At 41.3% G+C, this 20945-nt stretch overlaps 1 long non-coding RNA gene across 1 annotated transcript; it reads left to right on the forward strand.

Moving 5' to 3' along the window:
- The first annotated feature begins 4975 nt into the window (after nt 1-4975).
- LOC115099527 lies at nt 4976-6809 on the forward strand. Its single transcript, XR_003858819.1, has 4 exons — nt 4976-5354; nt 6122-6210; nt 6536-6597; nt 6762-6809. It is a non-coding gene; the product is annotated as an uncharacterized LOC115099527 (long non-coding RNA).
- The last annotated feature ends 14136 nt before the right edge of the window (nt 6810-20945 follow it).

Consider the following 20945-nt stretch of genomic DNA (forward strand, 5'->3'; position numbering starts at 1 on the left):
TAGAAAGGTTTCCTCGTCTCCACATATTCTTCTGAGTCTCAAAAATTGTGAAAAAGGCAAATTTCTTTGGAGTGATTTATTATGACAACTGTCATAATGTAATAATTTATTGGTATCAGTCGATTTTCTAAAAATATCAGTAAAAAAAGAACCTTTATTAAAAGAGACTAAAATGTCTAAAAATGAGATCTGATTAGGACTAAAAACAAGACTAAAATGCAGATTAAAATCCAAATTGTTGAGCCAAGTATAAAAAAGCTGTAATGACTCCAAACTGCCCTTCCATATCACAAAAATGTCATCTATGTAGCGTTTCCAAAATAAAATGTTAGATTTATATTCATGTTCTCTTAAAAACAATTCTTCAAACCTTGCTACGTATAGATTTGCAATGGACGGAGCCATGGGAGAACCCATGGCTACGCCTTTAATCTGTTTAAAAAATTTTTGATTAAAAGAGAAAAAATTATACTTTAAAGGAAACTCCGCTAGGTCTATTAAAAATTGATTTGGTATTCTTGAGTGTGAATTGAATTCTAAAATCTGTTTCAAAACAATGTTCAATGCTGCGTCCTGTGGGATATTAGTATACAAGGACTCTATGTCCATTGTTACCATTAAAATATCATCATCTAAATTTTTAAAATCACTTAAAAGATTAATAAAATGTGTGGAATCTTTGATATATGATGGAATCTTTTGAACTTGCGGTTTTAAAAATTTATCTAAAAAAATGGCGAGAGGTTCTAGGAGAGAGCCATTGGCTGAGATAATAGGTCTTCCAGGAGGATTAGTAACTGACTTATGAATTTTCGGTAAAATATATATAGTAGGTATTACGGGATGTTTAACTGTTAAAAAATCAAATTCTTTTTTGGTAAGGAAACCAGCTTCTTTGGCTGTAGATAGCAAATTGTCAATATCTGTTTTGAGATGCATTGATGGATCTTTGTCAAGTTTCTCATAGAAATTGTGATCGGACAATTGTCGGTCTATTTCTTTAATATAATCACATCTGTCCATTAATACAATACACCCATTAATACAATACACCCACCTTTATCTGCCGGTTTTATCATAACACGACTCAAGTAGAGGTAAAGACCAAAATTCAATTGTTGTTCTCTTTTTCACACTCACATGCTGTGTCATAATTAATATCTACACCACATTTTCATGTTACCATTCTAATTGTGTGTTTCAGTTATGTTCTTCTTATTATTTTTTATTATTTACAAGTATGTGTTATTGTATGTTGTAGCCCCTGATGTAGCCCCATTGTAAGAGGGCGAAACTCGGCCAGAGTTGGGCATTGTTCATATATTCGTGTTACCACCCAATAAAGGAAATCATTTGGACATCTGGCTGCTAATCCTGTTTTGTCGCCCTCACGGCTTTGTTAGACAGCCTTCCTTGCTGTTTCTTCAGTCCTTCACTTTTGAGGATCATGTCCTTTTCCCCGTGGAAAGACATTTTAAGTTTCAATGATGGACATCTTAATGAACTATTACCTGAAGAACCTTTCTTTAAAGACAACAATGGCTTTGAGGATTTCATTAAAAAATGGGAAGAGACTATCAACACAAGCAAAGGCCTAGTCAGAAGCAACCTGCATGCCTCGACCCTCTTGGATTACTGTAGGTATAAGCGCATACCTAGAGGCTTGAGAGTGAACAAACCTCCAACCATGTACAAAGAAGATTCTGATTTCATGACCTCTTGGGAAGCAATTCTTAATAAATGTTCGCTAGATCTCATGATTTTGATTATAAAAACATCCAAGAAAAGAGAAGAGAAATTAAAACAGACACTAGATGAACATTTAGAATATTTACAACAGAATGACTTGTGTTTCGATATCATTTATAAAGATTATAAGAAAAATTTAGACAGTTTTACAAATGATTTAAAGAATGTAAAATATGAAAAATTTAAACGTGATGAGGGAGATTATAAGAACAAGAAAATATACAGTTGGCATTTACCTGAAAAAAATTTTCCCAGGAAAGAACAAACATACCAACTACCGAAGGTAGGTTTTCAAAAACAAAATGAGGAACGTAAAGACAAACGAACACATGGAAGTCCTAATCAAGATAGGAATGCGAAAAGGATACGCAGCAATACTGATTCTGAAATAGATCCTTCCGCACCATTATATTCAGACACAACTAGTCAGATCCCTAGAGAGATAAGTGGTAGATCAGAGAATAGAGTACAAGAGGTTGGTAAATTATGGAGAAGGGACTCTACCACGGAGAATTTACCACAGAACAACACTGAGAGTCCTTTTTTAAGAGGAAGAGGTACATGGAGGGGGAGAGGGAGAGGGAGAGGGAGAGGGAGATACATTCAGTATCCACAACGCAATCAGTACAACTACCATTATTAGAAAAACCTATTGAAGATATTTTAAAAAACACTGACAATAATACCATTGTCAATATCTCATCTCGTAATTTGACATCAGACGAAGAGAAGGTATTACAGAAAGGTTTATCTTTTGTTCCCACCCCCGCCTATAATGCATTCAAAACTCGGGTTGAACTTTTTAAGTTTACCAGGAAATTGAAAATCATTGAGTCTTTCTCAGACAAACCTACTATCGGACAAGACATTTCCATTGTAAAAAATCCCAGCAAATGGATTCCCACCAATAGCAATAATCCTGTTATCGATACATATGAAAAATTGATTTTGCACGACTTAAATAAGATAGAACAAGATTCTAAATCCAAAAAGAAATATTATAATTTGTCAATTAAAGAAAATGAAGCTTTGGTCACACTTGCAAGAGACAATAATGTTGTGATAAAACCGGCAGATAAAGGTGGGTGTATTGTATTAATGGACAGATGTGATTATATTAAAGAAATAGACCGACAATTGTCCGATCACAATTTCTATGAGAAACTTGACAAAGATCCATCAATGCATCTCAAAACAGATATTGACAATTTGCTATCTACAGCCAAAGAAGCTGGTTTCCTTACCAAAAAAGAATTTGATTTTTTAACAGTTAAACATCCCGTAATACCTACTATATATATTTTACCGAAAATTCATAAGTCAGTTACTAATCCTCCTGGAAGACCTATTATCTCAGCCAATGGCTCTCTCCTAGAACCTCTCGCCATTTTTTTAGATAAATTTTTAAAACCGCAAGTTCAAAAGATTCCATCATATATCAAAGATTCCACACATTTTATTAATCTTTTAAGTGATTTTAAAAATTTAGATGATGATATTTTAATGGTAACAATGGACATAGAGTCCTTGTATACTAATATCCCACAGGACGCAGCATTGAACATTGTTTTGAAACAGATTTTAGAATTCAATTCACACTCAAGAATACCAAATCAATTTTTAATAGACCTAGCGGAGTTTCCTTTAAAGTATAATTTTTTCTCTTTTAATCAAAAATTTTTTAAACAGATTAAAGGCGTAGCCATGGGTTCTCCCATGGCTCCGTCCATTGCAAATCTATACGTAGCAAGGTTTGAAGAATTGTTTTTAAGAGAACATGAATATAAATCTAACATTTTATTTTGGAAACGCTACATAGATGACATTTTTGTGATATGGAAGGGCAGTTTGGAGTCATTACAGCTTTTTTATACTTGGCTCAACAATTTGGATTTTAATCTGCATTTTAGTCTTGTTTTTAGTCCTAATCAGATCTCATTTTTAGACATTTTAGTCTCTTTTAATAAAGGTTCTTTTTTTACTGATATTTTTAGAAAATCGACTGATACCAATAAATTATTACATTATGACAGTTGTCATAATAAATCACTCCAAAGAAATTTGCCTTTTTCACAATTTTTGAGACTCAGAAGAATATGTGGAGACGAGGAAACCTTTCTAAAAAGATCCAAAGAAATGTCTGATAGGTTTGTTCAAAAATGTTATCCAAAGAAGCACATCAATGCAGGTTTTTTAAGAGCATCTCATATGGAAAGAAGTACTCTACTACAATACCAGGAGAAAAAAGGCAATGAACGTATAGTATGCCCTCTCACATACACACATATGTCTTTTCAGGTCACCAATATTTTGAAAAAACATTGGTCAGTATTACAAATGTTACCTTGTTTTGAAGGCAAAAACCTTATGATTGCAAACAAGAGAGAGAAAAACATTAAGGAATATATTTCTCCGTCGGCTTTACCAGTTACACGTCCAAAAGATATAAGGCCACCTGGCCACCGTCCTTGTGGAAATTGCTCCATATGTGGTGTTAATTTAAAAACAGACACTCTGACTATTCCAGGTTGTAACAAACAATTCAAACTTCAAAATTTCACAAATTGTAAGAGCCAAGCTGTAGTCTATGTTGTTTTTTGTCCATGTAATAAGATCTATATTGGCAAAACCATCAGACAATTGAACAAAAGAATCATCGAACATAAGAGCAGCATAAATAGAAAAATAGAAACCAAACCATTAGTAGCACACTCCTTGGAGAAAAACCATAAATTTGAAGATTATAGATTTTGTGTACTACAACAAGTATTTTCAAATTGGAGAGGAGGTGATTTAGACGCTAGATTGCTACAACTAGAACAAAAATTCATATTTGATTTTAAAACTACAGCACCACATGGCTTAAATTTGGATATTGATTACTCTGTTTTTCTGTGATTTTAGTATTTATCACCATTTTTATTCATTATTTATTCTGTTTTACCTCTGCTTCATATTTTTTAGTATTTGACATTTTTATTATTCATTTTTATTGTTCTTAAAAGCTGGCATTTTATTGTTATTAAAATATTTGTTAGAGCACAATTCATCATCAATTATCATCTATTGATATCCTGTAGTCTCATACATTTTTATTACAATCCAACACAATTTATCATAAAATGATTCAAATTAATAACAGGTAGTGAATTGCCATAGTTGTTTTCCCATTACATTCTATTCAATCAGTCCTTGTTCTTTTCACTTGTTCATTCAATCTTTTTTCCTTTTATTCCACATTGTTTTATTTTATCTATTTTCATTTTTTCATTCATTATCCTTTCCCATTTTTCATTTTCATTCATTCATCTTTGCATCAAGTTTTTTATTTATTGATACATTTTGCAATTATTGATACATTTTGCTATCATTCAACATACATGGCAGTTCAGTTTACCTACTAGTTGTTTTCGCATGCGCCGCAATCAAGTTTCCTCCACATACGGGTATTCATCACCACGCCCCCTCCCTTTTGACAGACAGGTCATTTTGGCGCGCTTCAGCCTCTTTAAATAGCAGCCATGTCTTTTTTGTTTGTTTTGATTCGAGTTAACAAGGGAAAGCCACACTGCCGCCTGTGTTTGTTTTCACAACCACATCAAAAAGTAAGTTTGTGCACGTCTTTCAAATTACTTTTTAGCCTGCATATAATGATTTTTTAGGTTTATAGTTTTACACTCGCTTCTTCAGAGCACTTTTATATTTATCTAAGTACTCACATTCACTGATAGCAGTATGAGTCGATGTAAAGAGCAGTCGCGGCATCTTTGCCTGTTTTGATTCGAGTTAGTAAGTAAAAGCCATACTGTTGTTTGTCCTCACAACCACATCAAAGAGTAAGTTTGTTTATGTTATCTAAATGATTTTACAGCTCTTTGTTTTGTTCCTACTTCCGCGTCTTTTTTGCAGCACTTTTATAGTTATTCAAGCACTCATAGTTACCGGCAGCAGTAGCATTCTATGAGCTAATGTAATGTTTTTTATGATCTTCTTAAAACAACACATAGATGTTCTATTTTATCCTCTAGTCAATCAGCTTATATACATTCCGTATTTTGTAGCAATTTATTTATCATATGTAGAATTTAAAGCACACTTACCCATCTGCATATAACCTATATTCCTCACTTTATGTACTTATTTTTTCAAACCAGGAGCCGTTTCAAAAGTCATTCATCATAACCCTGCTAATTGTCTTGAATAATGTCAAATCAGCATTGTTTTATTTTGGTTCACATGTTTTACACGTACACATAGTTAAAAAAATTTTTTTCACAATATGTATTTAGAGTCAATATGTTTCTGCAATCTTAATTCGCCTATTCACGTAGGAAGTATGTTCTTTTTTAATTTTTCAATCTTTCCAAACAAGATTTCGGCACATTTGCAACCCTTGTGTTGTTTACGAAATAAGAAACTGAGGTACCGCTGTCATTGAGAGTTTAACCAGCCTTTCCAATAGTGAGTATATACTCCTATATTGAGTGCAGCTCTCATTTATTGATACATAACATCAACTTTTTTTAAAAAAATTCATCTTTCACACAAATTTTCTTGTCAGTGGAAATCACATTAAGATATGGTGTAAATGTAATTTATTTCATTTTATTTATTTTGTTTACTTTTCACTACCTGTTATAATTTTATTATTTTTTTAGTGCTCTATTTTTAATATGGTTAATTCTATCATGCCAGCTTTGATGTTTTTTGAAAGGTCTATAAATATTTTTTAGAATTTTTAAGATTCAATATTGTTTTTCAATGAATTTATACATTTAATTTACAGACCTTTTGTTGCACAGTCTTTTTTAAGACTTGGATTGTCATCATAACACGACTCAAGTAGAGGTAAAGACCAAAATTCAATTGTTGTTCTCTTTTTCACACTCACATGCTGTGTCATAATTAATATCTACACCACATTTTCATGTTACCATTCTAATTGTGTGTTTCAGTTATGTTCTTCTTATTATTTTTTATTATTTACAAGTATGTGTTATTGTATGTTGTAGCCCCTGATGTAGCCCCATTGTAAGAGGGCGAAACTCGGCCAGAGTTGGGCATTGTTCATATATTCGTGTTACCACCCAATAAAGGAAATCATTTGGACATCTGGCTGCTAATCCTGTTTTGTCGCCCCCACCTGCATTGGTGGCAGAGACTGATACGATGTATAAGGTCCATAAAGTTCTAGACATCCGCCATAAAGGCCACCAATGGGAGTACCTCCTTTCTTGGGAGGGTTATGGACCCGAGGAAAATTTGTGGGAGCCTGTTCATAACATCTTGGACAAGTCCCTCCTCTCGAGTTTCCATCATACCCATTCGAGCAAACCCCGACCTCCAGGAGGGGGGTGTAAAGGGGAGGTACTGTTATGTTCGCTGCCCGTGGCAGCCCCATGGTGCGGCCCTCTCACCTCTCTACACAAGCTTCAGGCTCCAGCTCCTTGTCGCTGGAGGCGGTGGGCCGCCAGTCCTGATCTCAGGCTTCCGCCAGCACCTCTGGTCATGCCCTGTTTCCTGGGACCTCTAGACAAGATGTCTCCATCCATCAGGCCTCTCCGCGGGGTTCATGGAGAGACCCCGCCGGTGGTGCCACACCCCTCCCTAGGCGCACGCACGCATACCAGTGAAATCTTTAAAGGACCCGCGGTTGGAACCTGGCCGTGAACCCGGATGCTGATTTCAGTTCCCTCAGCGCTTAAATGCTCAGACCTCGCACTGAAGTGTTGCCTTTGCAACAGGTCTCCTTGATCTCCTGTTCCAGGTGTCCTCATACTTGTTGCTTCTCCGTGAGCCTTGCTTTGTGTTCCTGTTTCTCCAAGTTCCTGGTTCCTGTCCGTGTTTGTCTCATCTGTGTGCTGATTGAGTTCCTGGTTCTGACCGCTGCTATGCCTGACCTTGCCTGCCTTCTCCAAGCCTGACCACTGCTACGTCTGACCTTGCATGCCTTTTCCAAGCCTGACCACTGCCTCGCCTGACCTTGCCTGCCTTTTCCGAGCCTTGACCATTGCTACATCTGACCATGACTGCCTTCTCCGTGCAAGACCATTGCTCAGTCTGACCATGCCTGCCTTCTCCGAGCCTTGACCATTGCTATGAAAGACTTCACCTCAGACTTTCTTGAGTCCAGAGTTCCACGTTGCTTGCTACACCTTCCAAGTGCAGCCAGCTTCCATTCAAGCTTGACAGTGATGCCTCTGTGCCTATCCTCTGGATACGGACTATTAAGGCTTCGGCCTCCCTTTGCTCAGGCACGTTCAGTTCCTTCTTGTTCCTTGGTGCTTGAGTTCCTGTTCCATATCCCATCCAGGATAGGACCATGCCATCAGCTGGCTGCTGTCTCTGGGCTGAACCATCTACCTGTATTTAACATTGAGGCTCGCCTAAGTCCTGCCAGCCCCAGCACTTGAAGGCTCAACCCGAGGGAAACATGGGCTGGTATAGGTGAAGCTCTTGTGGCCTCCAGCTTCAGCCCACTCCATCTGCTGATGGGCCCAAGGATCTACCTCCTACACAAGAAAAGCCTCCATATCCTCTAAATTCTTTGGTTGTCTAGCATGAACTGCATGTTTGAGTTTGCCCCAAATTGGCTCAATGATGTTGAGGTCAGGAGACTGTGATGGCCACTCCAGAACCTTCACTTTTTTCTGCTGCAGCCAGTGAAGGGTTGATGTGGCCTTATGTTTCACATCATTGTCATGTTGAAAAGTTCAAGTGCACCCATGCACAGTTCCTGGTTGATAAATGCAAATTCTCCTCCCATTAAATTTGTCTAAATTCCCTGTGCTGCTGTAGTTGACACACCTCGAAAACAGCAGAGATCCTCCTCCATAGGCCTTATTGACTCCTCTCCAAACTCAAGGGTAGATTTTCAAAGGGCTGTATGTGCACATATAAGCTATAGATGTATGTAAGTATTTCATGAAAGTATGTATGTAAGGGTGTGTAGCCTCCAAAATTTAATTTGGGCTTTTTTGTTGTTGTTGTTATTGGTGGGCTCCTTCCCAGGTATCATTTCATGTCTAATGTTTAATTCATTTCTGTTACTTAACAAAATGGGGCCTCTCTAGGCTCTCTCATCCTTATAACATGCTGCTGACCACATGGTGCTGCACCACATTCAGCTTCCTGTCAGGCCCGGTGCTACAGAGTGTGCAAACCGTGTAATTGCACAGGGCAGCATACCTGGTGAGGTGGCATCGGGAGCAGGGTGAGGCTTGAGTTGCCACTGATGGACCCAATCCCACTAGCAGTGGAAGAAGCAAGAGACCTGTGCTGCCAACGATGGACCCAATCCAACCAGAAGCAGAAGAAGCACGGGGCCTGGGGTGCCATCAGTGGACCCGATCCCACTGGCGGCAGAAGAAGCAAGAGACAATTGCTGCTGCCAGTGGACTCAATCCCACCAGCGGTAGAAGAAGCAGGAGGCACATGCTGCCACCAATGGACCCAATTCCACTGGCTGCAGAAGAAGTAGGAGGTCCATGATACTGCAGGTGCACCCAATTCCACTGGCAAGGGAAGAAGTAGGAGGCCACAGCAGAAGAGGAAGCCCTTCCGGCAACTCCTCCTCATGTGCTGGTCCTGTGGTATTCAACACTCGCAGTGATAGCACTTCCTGTATTCTCATCTTGCGATACTGTACTTTGATATTTTTCATGTAAAATATAAATGCATAACTCTTAACTGTATGTGTGGAGCAGGCCAAGGGGAGAGTTTGGGGGTGAGGGAGGGCATTGTGCAAAGCTATAAGGTTCACCTAGGGCACCAGATATTACAGAATGCGGCAGCTCGAGTTTTGACTGGCAGTAGGAAAGCAGATCATATATCTCCAATTTTGAAGCAACTGCATTGCCTGCCATTAAACTATAGAATACAGTACAAAACCACATGCATTCTCCACAATATATTATATAGAGACAAGACAGATTGGCTGAACACTGCAATAAGAATACATGCTCCGCAAAGAGGCTTAAGATCGGCCAATAAAGGCCTTTTGACAATACCAATCACCAAATTGGCCCGGTTAAGCCAAATAAGGGAACGGGCAGTATCAATAGCGGGATCTAAACTTTGGAATGCTTTCCCCACACATTTACGATTACAAACAGATAAGAAAAAATTCAAAACTGAATTGAAAACTTGGCTTTTCAAATGCGCATTTGCAGAAAACGAATGGCAAAACTTATTAGTACAGCACAATTCTGTTTCTTAACTTCTTTTAGTGATATTTTATTTTAATTAATTTGTCTTAAAATGGTTGTTATTATTGTTTTATTGTTTTGTTTATCAATTTTATTATTTTATCTGTCACAAGATATTTCATTTCATTTTAATATGTATAATTGTTATGATTTCTGGCTTCCTAGACTTTTAATATTTAAAAACTTTTATTGTTCTTAGCATCTAAAATATATTTTATGCACTTTTAACAGATTTTAGATCCAACTATACTTGATAAATGTTTGTATTTATTTCTATGTTACGCAATGTGAACCGTTGTGAAGGCCAGGCCGATGTGACGGTATATAAAAACAATAAACCATAAACCATAAAACCTAATACTTGGGGGTGGGGGCAGTTGATGTCAGTTTTAAATGTTTGTAACACTGAAGGGAGCTCCGTTTTTGTTTTGGTGGGCCCGGGACAGACAATGAATTGTTCGCATAGGGTAGCACAAAAGCTAGCACTGGCACTGCATTCTGTATCTCATGGTTCTGAGTCCACCACTTTGTCCTGCATCCTGCTAGGGTCTCCCAGCATAGCTTCCGGCATCCTGCTCCTCTGCCACATCCTGCTGCTCTGAATAAGGGCCCTTAGCAATTCACTAGTTTTATATGTCCAGCACCCAGGATTTCCTTTCACACATTCTGATGACATCAGTACTGCTCTAACAAAAGAAAGCTCACGTCTCTGTAAATGCCTGAGCAACAGGTTCTGATTCTGCATTCCTCTGTGTCGGGCCATTCCTGATTCTGACTTCCTTATAACATGCTGCTGACCACATGGTGCTGCCCCACATTCAGCTTCCTGTCAGGCCCGGTGCTACAGGTTGTGCAAACCGTGGAATTGCATAGGGCAGCATACCTGGTGGGGTGGCATCGGGAGAGGGAGAGGCTTGAGTTGTTGCCGGTGGACCCAATCCCACTAGCAGCGGAAGAAGCAAGAGACCTGTGCTGCCAACGATGGACTTGATCCCACAGGCGGCAGAAGAAGCAAGAGAAAAATGCTGCTGCCAGTGGACTCGATCCCACCAGCAGTAGAAGAAGTAGGAGGCCCATGCTGCCACCGATGGACCTGGTTCCTAACCTTGCTTCTGGCTGCTGCCTGCCCTCATCCTTGCTCCTCTCCTGCTTCTGAACGGGCTCCTCCTGCCTTGACCTTGCCTGCCTGACCACGTCTCTACCTCACGAATCTATATGCTACCTTAACTCTGTCAGTTAACTGTCCACTTGTCCAAGCCCATGACAAACCTGACCCCCACAACCCATTCATGGAGATTCTGAGGGGCAGGAGAGATACCAGCTCACATCCTGCCCCTGGATTGACCACTTTGTTTCAAATGACGCCAGTTGGCATTGCGACCAGGCCATAGTAGCATCATAATGGCACATTATCAGGGCTGGCCAGTGTCATTTTCTTATACAGCAATACAAACATACAGCCATACAAGAAAATACTGCTGGCCTGCCCTAAGATAGGCACCCTTTTGAAGTTATTATTGTGCCATTCTCAGGACTGATAGGCACCATTTGAAACTTAGAGGATGACCCAGGGGCAAAAAGATGAGTGAGCATTCCTCTTGTTCTTCAGGAGCCCCCACAGATGGAGAAAGGGGGCACTAGTTTCTGGCCTCCAGTAAATTTGGGGAGGATTTGGAGATCATGAGTTGGCCCCAGGGAAGCCTTGGGTCAGCATCATAGGAAATGTTTTCCCCCTTTTTTTTTAAATGAAACAAAAGTAAAACCAATTTAAATTTGTTTTTCTTTTGTTCCATTTTGAAAACATCATGAAATGAATTATGAAATATAGTTGGAATTTCCTATTTTTTTTTTCAAATGAATGCATATTGTACATCTATATCTATACAGATATAGTTATATGCAGTAGATATATTAGCCAGACAGACTTGGGAAAGCCATCACTTAACCCTGGGAATAAAATAAATCAACTAGTATCTGCTGGGCACTTGTAATCCAGACTGGCCAATGTTGAATACAGCATGTTGAGCTTGATGAATGTTGGCCTGACCCAGCATGGCACTTCATGTATTCTTACTGTATTTCTCTATGTGTGTGTGGGTGTATGTACTCCAATAATTCTCTTCTTGAAATTAACCCAAAGTATCTTATTTGTTTTGACTATATATCTTGCGTAGGGACTTTCTCTTTTTTGTTCTATATAGTGCTGTGTATGTCTTCCAGCATTATATAAATCAATAGTAGTAGTATGTGTGTGAATGTGTCTATATGTATGTATACAGTATAATCATGTGTGTGTTTAAGGAGTAGATAATTAAACTTCCTAATGTCTAGGAAAACCTCAAGATAGTTTTTACCCTTAGAACATAACAACATAAATTATGCCATACTAGGTCAGACCAAGGATCCATCTAGCCCAGCATCCTGTTTCAAACAGTGGCCTAACATTAAATAGTACCCGAACATTAAATAGATCTTAATAACAGTTTATGGATTTTTCCTCCAGGAACTTATCCAAACCTTTTTTAAACCCATTTACACTAACTACTGTAACCACATCCTCTGGCAATGAATTCCAGGGCTTAACTATGCACTGAGTAAAAAAGATTTTTTTTTATTTCTTTTACATGAGCTACTTGCTAACTTCATGGAATGCCCCCTAATCCTTCTATTATCTAAGAGAGTAAATAACCAATTTACATTAACCTGTTCAAGCCCTTTCATGATTTTGTAGACTTCTATCATATTCCCCCTCAGTTGTCTCTTCTCCAAACTGAACAGCCCTAACTTCTTTAGCCTTTCCTGATAAGGGAGCCGTTCCATGCCCCTTATCATTTTGGTCGCCCTTCTCTGCACTTTCTCCAGTGCAATTATATTGCTTTTGAGATGCAGCAACCAGAACTGCACACAGTATTCAAGTTAATCAAGTTAGCCCCCGCCCTCCCCCCCCCCCCCCCCCCGTACACCCTAGTCCCTCCTCCTCGTTCAGTTCTAGGTTGTTGTTTTATTTAGTTCTCTGTAAAGCGTTTTAAGCTTAGTTAATGTTTGAATATAAACCGATGTGATATTCCCAATGAATGTTGGTATATAAAAGCCTTAAATAAATTAAATAAATAAATAAATAAGGTGTGTTTTCACCATGGAATGATACAGAGGAGTCATGACATCCACCATTTTATTTGCTAATCCCTTCCTAATAATTCCTAACATTCTGTTTGCTTTTTTGACTGCCATAGCAGCCTGAGCAGACAATTTCAATGTATTATTATGATGCATAGATCTCTTTCCTAGGTGGTAACTTCTAAAATAGAACCTAACATTGTGTAACTACAGCAAGGGTTATTTTTCCCTATATTTTCTTCACCTTGCACTTGTCCACATTATATTTCATCTGCCATTTGGAAGCCCAATCTTCCAGTCTCACAAGGTCCTCCTGCAAGGTATCAAAATCTGCTTGAGATTTAACTACTGTTGCGCTTGTAGGTGGACCTTGTCCTGGAAAAGTGGAGAACGGCTCCCTGGTAGGGACCAGGAAGCACCTGCCCCCAGGGGGAAGAGCACAGGAGGAGACATAGGCTAGGATGAGCTTCACCACTGGAAGCCCACAGTCCCCCCAGGTGGAGCCCATAGGGACCTAGGCCGTTTGGACTTAGGTGGGCCTCGCAGGGTCTCCCGGAGAGGTAGTAGAAAGGCGTGCCCACGAACAACAAGGGAGCGAGGTCAGACTCTAGGCTGTAAATCTGGAGGAGTAAGGAAGGCCAGTACAGTGTAGTTGATGACAAGGCAAGAGACAAGCCAGGATCAGGAGATGTGGTCATTGGCAACTGGGGTCAGAATCTGAGGATCAGTCCAAGGAGTAGTCAACAAAGCAGGGGTCAGGTTCCAGAGGTCAGATGAAGTCACAAGGCAGGCAGAGGTCAGGATCCAGGCAGTAAACAGAATGGTCAAGGAGCAGGCCGAGATCAGTACCAGAGAGACAGTCCTAGGTTACTACCTGGGGAGACAGGACAGACAGACGCTGGAACAGAAGGATGCTGGAACAGAAGGACACTGGACAAGGCTGGAACAGTAGGACGCTAGAACAGTAGGACACTGGAACAAGGCTGGAACAAGACTGGAACAAGACTGTGAACGCAGAGGCAAACTAGTACACTTACAGTGCCGACCCGATTGCCAAGGCAAGGAAGTGCAGGCAGGGACTTCCTTATATCGTACGTTCAATCAGAGCGCGCCACGGAGCTAGAACCTGCCCCTGGCCCTACAAGAGGCCGGGCGGTCCGCACGCGCGAGCTTAGGGGCGTGGACAATCCCACTGGGGGCGCTGAACTTTGGCGTGAGGCCTGGTGCGCAGTAGAAGGCCCGGTGACTGCTGCCGTGGGACGCCAAGGTCTGGAGAAGCTCACGGCTGCCACTGGGAAGGCCGACCCGTGACCTGCAGAGGAGCTAACAAGGTGAGCAGGCCTGTGCATTGGCCGGGCGTGGATGGGGCGCGCAACAACTAGTCTGCATAATTTTGTATCATCTGCAAATTGGATAACCTCACTCATTGTACCCCATTCCAGAGCATTTAGAAATATATTAAAAAGACAGGTCAAGTACAAATTCCTGAGTCACTCCACTGTTTACCTTTTTCCACTGTGAAACAGACCATTTAAACCTACCCTGTTTGCTGTCTTTTAACCAGTTTGAAGTCTACAAAAGGACATCACCTCCTATCCTATGACATTTTAATTTTCTTAGAAGCCTCCCATGTCGGACTTTGTTGAACGCCATCTGAAAATCCAAATACACCACATCTACCGATTCACCTTTGTCCACATGTTTATTAACCCCTTCATAAAAATGTAGGAGATTTGTGAGGCAAGACTTCCCTTGGGTAAATCCATGCTGGCTATATCCCATTAAACCATGTCTATCTAAATGTTTTATGATTTTAGTCTTTATAACAGTTTCCACAATTTTTCCTGACACTGAGGTCAGCCTCATCGGTCTATAGTTTCTCGGATCACCCCTGGAGCCCTTTAAATATCGGGATTACATTGGCTACCTTCCAGTCTTCAGGTATGTAGATGCTTTTAATGAAAAGTTATAAATTAATAGAAATAGGTCTGAAATTTCATATTTTAGATATTTCAGAGCCTTGGGGTATATACCATCTGGTCCAGGTGATTTACTATTCTTCAGTTTGTCAATCTGGCCTACAACATCTTCCAGGTTCACCATTATTTGGTTCAGTTCATCTGAGTTGTCACCCTTGAAAACCATCTCTGGAACGGGTATTTCTCCAACATTCTCTTCAGTAAACACCAAAGCAAAGAATTTGTTGAGTCTTTTCGTGATGGCCTTATCTTCCCTTAGTGCCCCTTAGTGTCCATTTAACCCCTCGATCATCCAGCAGTTGAACCAACTCCCTCAAAGGCTTTCTGCTTCAGATATATTAATCAAAGTAAAACTAAGGAGGTAATTGTTTTGATTATTGCCTCCCTCAAAAGTACACACATATGTTTGCATAGGTATTATTTTAGAGAGTAATTTTAAAACAGCCAGACTAGATTTGTTTTATATTCTTCTTTTTGGCACTTCAAGGCAGATTGCATTCAGGGACTGTAGGTATTTTCCTATCTTCAAAGGGCTTATAATCTAAGCTTGTACCTGAGGCAAAAGAGCGACTTGAATACTGGTCTCCCTGGATCATAGCCCACATTGTAACCACTAGGCTATTCCTCCACTTCTGCTCTAACCACTAATCTATTCCTCCCTCCTACATACGGATAAGGTCTGTGGATATTTGGTACTTTTACACACACACAACCCCTTAATTAATTTTCAAAGTTCCACCTACACGTATAAAACAGCATTAAATGCATATAAGTTCCTTTGAAAATCAAGCCCTAAAGGCAAAACAATGCATAGTTTTGAATATCCAAAACTATGCACATAGGTGTTTCCCCCAGTATAATCAGGCCCTGGGAATGCCTACAAAATGCAAAGGTAAAATATGCACATTGCTGATATACTTTTCCCCATATAGAGAGAGGACAATAATTTAAGAGCCCATTCCAAGGATAAAGCAACATTTTACCTCCATAAATGGCTTTCATTATTATCCTCCCTATGTATATATGTGTGTATATAGATGAAAAGTAGTGCTATATACCATAGCATCATAATCAAAGACATTTGGAGATCTGTAAGAACAGATCTCATAAAGCTGTATGGGACACTGAGACTTCATGCAAATATTTTTAACTTTGCCATCATCACCAGTATGGGCTAATTCAAGGGTTCTCAACTATGGGTCTTGAGGGCTGCAAACAAGTCTATCTTTCAATGCAACCAATATGTGCACATTAACTTTGTTTTTAGCCCAGATGCATGCAAATACATCCGATGAATATTCAGCGTGAATATTCATATCTGTTTGCAGTCCTCCCTGAGAACCTCTGGGTGAATATGCACCAAAAATAGAATTAGCTAAAAAAAAACTTTCACATTAATTTGCACTTTCATTTTTAAATTGCACAATTATTTTACTAAAACAGAACAGTTTGGTTGCTCACATCATAACATGAGAGCTACATTTTCAGGTCTCCAATTATTTAACAAGATCTTATTTTTTGTTCAGTTATCTTTAATGAATATTTTTTTTTTTTACTAAAGAAACCAACTGTGTCTACAGAAACATAATAGTGCCATTAGGAAAGAGCTAAAATGTTTATTTTTCTTTAAAACATTATCAATTAAGTGATGTGGTCTCATTGCTAGCCCACTTTTTGCTCTTTATTTCCACTTAGTAACATGATAAAGACATTAACTGTGCCAAAGCTATTCCATAGTAAGAAAATTTACAAGATATCTGAGAAAAAAAATCCATTTTCATTAAAAGTTCCCAGTAACCTGTTTAGTTCATTTCTATACAGAATATGGATAATTTGTCGAAGCTTCTTCCTCTGTTCCTCTGTGCATAAGTAGTGAGAGTATCCAGTAGGGGTGTGCATTCGTTTTCGCCGTATTGGCGATCCGCAACGTATATTACACTATTCGTAGTATTCGTGGGGAAGCGAAACGTATCGTGATTCCCCACGAATACACGAATCTTCCCCGAATTATACGGCCACCTAAATAAAAATGTAAACAACCCCCCCCCCCACCCTCCTGACCCCCCCCCCAAGACTTACCAAAACTCCCTGGTGGTCCAGCAGGGGGGCCGGGATCCATCCCCTGTACTCACACCCTCTGTGCCGGTTTCATCATGGCGCCGATAGCCTTTGTCACAGGGGCTACCGGTGCCATTGGTCAGCCCCTGTCACATGGCCATCGGCGCCATCTTGTGCTCCTACCATGTGACAGGGGCTGACCAATGGCACCGGTAGCCCCTGTGACATAGTATGGGCAAAGGCTATCGGCACCATTTTGAGTACTGGCATCGGCCGGCCGGAGTGCAGGAGGTCGCTCTGGGACCCCCGTTGGATCCCCAGGGACTTTTGGCCAGCTTGGGGGGCCTCCTGACCCCCACACGGCTTGCCAAAAGTCCAGCGGGGGTCCGGGAGAGACCTCCTGCACGCCAACTGTCCGATGCCAGTACTCAAAATGGCGCCAATTGCCTTTGCCCTCACTATGTCACAGGTACCAACTATCGGCCCCTGTGACATAGTGAGGGCAAAGGCGATTGGCGCCATTTTGAATACTGGCAGCAATAGCCTTTGCCCTCACTATGTCACAGACCCCTGTGACATAGTGAGGGCAAAGGCGATCGGTGCCATTTTGAATACTGGCAGCGATAGCCTTTGCCCTCACTATGTCACAGGGACCGACCGTCGGTCCCTGTGACATGGTGAGGGAAAAGGCGATCGGCGCCATTTTGAGTACGGGCATCGGACAGTCGGCGTGCAGGAGGTCACTCCCGAACCCCCGCTGGACTTTTGGCAAGTCTTGTAGGGGTCAGGAGGCCCCCCTAAGCTGGCCAAATGTCCCTGGGGGTCCAACGGGGGTCCCGGAGCGACCTCCTGCACTTCAGCCGTTCGATGCCAGTACTCAAAATGGCGCCGATAGCCTTTGGCCATTCTATGTCACAGGGGCTACCGGTGCCATTGGTCAGCCCCTGTCACATGGTAGGAGCACATGATGGCGCCAATGGCCATGTGACAGGGGCTGACCAATGGCATCGGTAGCCCCTGTGACAAAGGCTATCGGTGCCATGATGAAACCGGCACAGAGGGTGTGAGTGCAGCGGATGGATCCCGGACCCCCCGCTGGACCACCAAGGAGTTTTGGTAAGTCTTGGGGGGGTTCAGGAGGGTGGGGGGTTGTAGTTAATTTTAATTTTAGCTGGGACACGAATAGAAATTGCCGTATTAATGCATCAGGGCGCCATACTGCCGAATGCAACATATCTGCTCCCCGACGAATCCGAATCATGAATGCAACATATGGCGTCCCTCTGCACATCCCTAGTATCCAGTCTAACATAAGAACATAAGAAAATGCCATACTGGGTCAGACCAAGGGTCCATCAAGCCCACATCCTGTTTCCAACAGTGGCCAATCCAGGCCATAAGAACCTGGCAAGTACCCAAAAACTAAGTCTATTCCATTGCTAATGGCAGTGGCTATTCTCTAAGGGGTAGATTTTAAAACAATGCGCGTTCGCGTACTTTTGTTGGCGCACCAGTCGCAAACAAAAGTACGCTGGATTTTAGCAGATACGCGCGTAGCCGCGCGTATCTGCTAAAATCCAGGATCGGCTCGCGCAAGGCTGCCGATTTTGGGCAGCCGGCGCGCGCCGAGCCGCACAGCCTGCCTCCGTTCCCTCCGAGGCCGCTCCGAAATCGGAGCGGCCTCAGAGGGAACCCTCTTTCGCCCTCCCCTCACCTTCCCCTCCCTTCCCCTCCCTTCCTCTACCTAACCCACCCCCCCGGCCCTATCTAACCCCTCCCCTACCTTTGTCGATGGATTTACGCCTCCCAGAGGGAGGCGTAAATCCACGCACACCAGCGGGCCGCTGGCGCGCCGAGACGCGACCCGGGGGCGGTTCCGGAGGGCGCGGCCACGCCCCCGGACCACCCCGGGCCAAAACCACGCCCCCGGGCCCGCCCCCGAAACGCTGCGTCCCGCCCCCAAAATGCCACGTCGATCGGCCCCGCCCTCGACACGCCCCCGACACGCCCCCGACACGCCCCCGACAAAAAACCCCGGGACTTACACGAGTCCCGGGGCTCTGCGCGCGCCGGCAGGCCTATGGAAAATAGGCGCGCCGGCGTGCAAGGCCCTGCTCGTGTAAATCCGGGCGGATTTACGTGAGCAGGGCTTTTAAAATCAGCCCCTAAGTGAACTTAATAGCAGGTAATGGACTTCTCCTCCAAGGACTTATCCAATCCTTTTTTAAACAAAGCTATACTAACTGCACTAACCACATTCTCTGGCAACAAATTCCAGAGTTTAATTGTGCATTGAGTAAAAAAGAACTTTCTCCGATTAGTTTTAAATGTGCCCCATGCTAACTTCATGGAGTGCCCCCTAGTCTTTCTACTATCCGAAAGAGTAAATAACCGACTCACATCTACCCGTTCTAGACCTCTCATGATTTTAAACACCTCTATCATATCCCCCCTCAGTCTTCTCTTCTACAAGCTGAAAAGTCCTAACCTCTTTAGTCTTTTCTCATAGGGGAGTTGTTCCATTCCCCTTATCATTCATCAATTCTCTGTAACTTCTCCATCGCAATTATATCTTTTTTGAGATGCGGCGACCAGAATTGTACACAGTATTCAAGGTGCGGTCTCACCATGGAGCGATACAGAGGCATTATGACATTTTCCGTTTTATTCACCATTCCCTTTCTAATAATTCCCAACATTTTGTTTGCTTTTTTGACTGCCGCAGCACACTGAACCGATGATTTCAATGTGTTATCCACTATGACACCTAGATCTCTTTCTTGGGTTGTAGCACCTAATATGGAACCCAACATTGTGTAATTATAGCATTGGTTATTTTTTCCTATATGCATCACCTTGCACTTATCCACATTAAATTTAATCTGCCATTTGGATGCCCAATTTTCCAGTCTCACAAGGTCTTCCTGCAATTTATCACAATCTGCTTGTGATTTAACTACTCTGAACAATTTTGTATCATCTGCAAATTTGATTATCTCACTCGTCGTATTTCTTTCCAGATCATTTATATATATATTGAAAAGTAAGGGTCCCAATACAGATCCCTGAGGCACTCCACTGTCCACTCCCTTCCACTGAGAAAATTGTCCATTTAATCCTACTCTCTGTTTCCTGTCTTTTAGCCAGTTTGCAATCCACGAAAGGACATCGCCACCTATCCCATGACTTTTTACTTTTTCTAGAAGCCTCTCATGAGGAACTTTGTCAAACGCCTTCTGAAAATCCAAGTATACTATATCTACCGGTTCACCTTTATCCACATGTTTATTAACTCCTTCAAAAAAGTGAAGCAGATTTGTGAGGCAAGACTTGCCCTGGGTAAAGCCATGCTGATTTTGTTCCATTAAACCATTAAACCAGTCTAAATCTTGGAGGTCCCAAGGATGTGTTTTTCTGATAGCAGTGATGTACAAGGGTTATAATTTGCTTTGATAGTCCAAGGGTTATAATTTGCTTTGATGTATAGCTTAGACAACTTTCTACACTGAAAAATAAAATTAATCTTTTTACCAAAGTTTATTGACAATGTTATAACTTTCTGTTTCACTTCTCGCTTCTTTACAACTTACACGGAACCCATGGTGCTTCCTGGGGAGATCTTGATAGATGAAAATTTAAAATTGCAGTATTGTGGCCCCTGACAAAACAGAGAAATTGGCTTAAAAAAAACCTAAACAAATCCCCAGAAGAAAACATTAATTTCAAATTGCATAATTTGTTATAGAAATTAGTTACATCAATCTATTTTCAACTTTAAAATAAATTCACAGCTAGGAATCCATACCCTAAAAAACACAAAAAGGGTTAAATTAGC

The sequence above is a fragment of the Rhinatrema bivittatum genome, chromosome 9 (genome assembly GCF_901001135.1).
Source record: "Rhinatrema bivittatum chromosome 9, aRhiBiv1.1, whole genome shotgun sequence".
NCBI classification, from domain to species: domain Eukaryota; kingdom Metazoa; phylum Chordata; class Amphibia; order Gymnophiona; family Rhinatrematidae; genus Rhinatrema; species Rhinatrema bivittatum.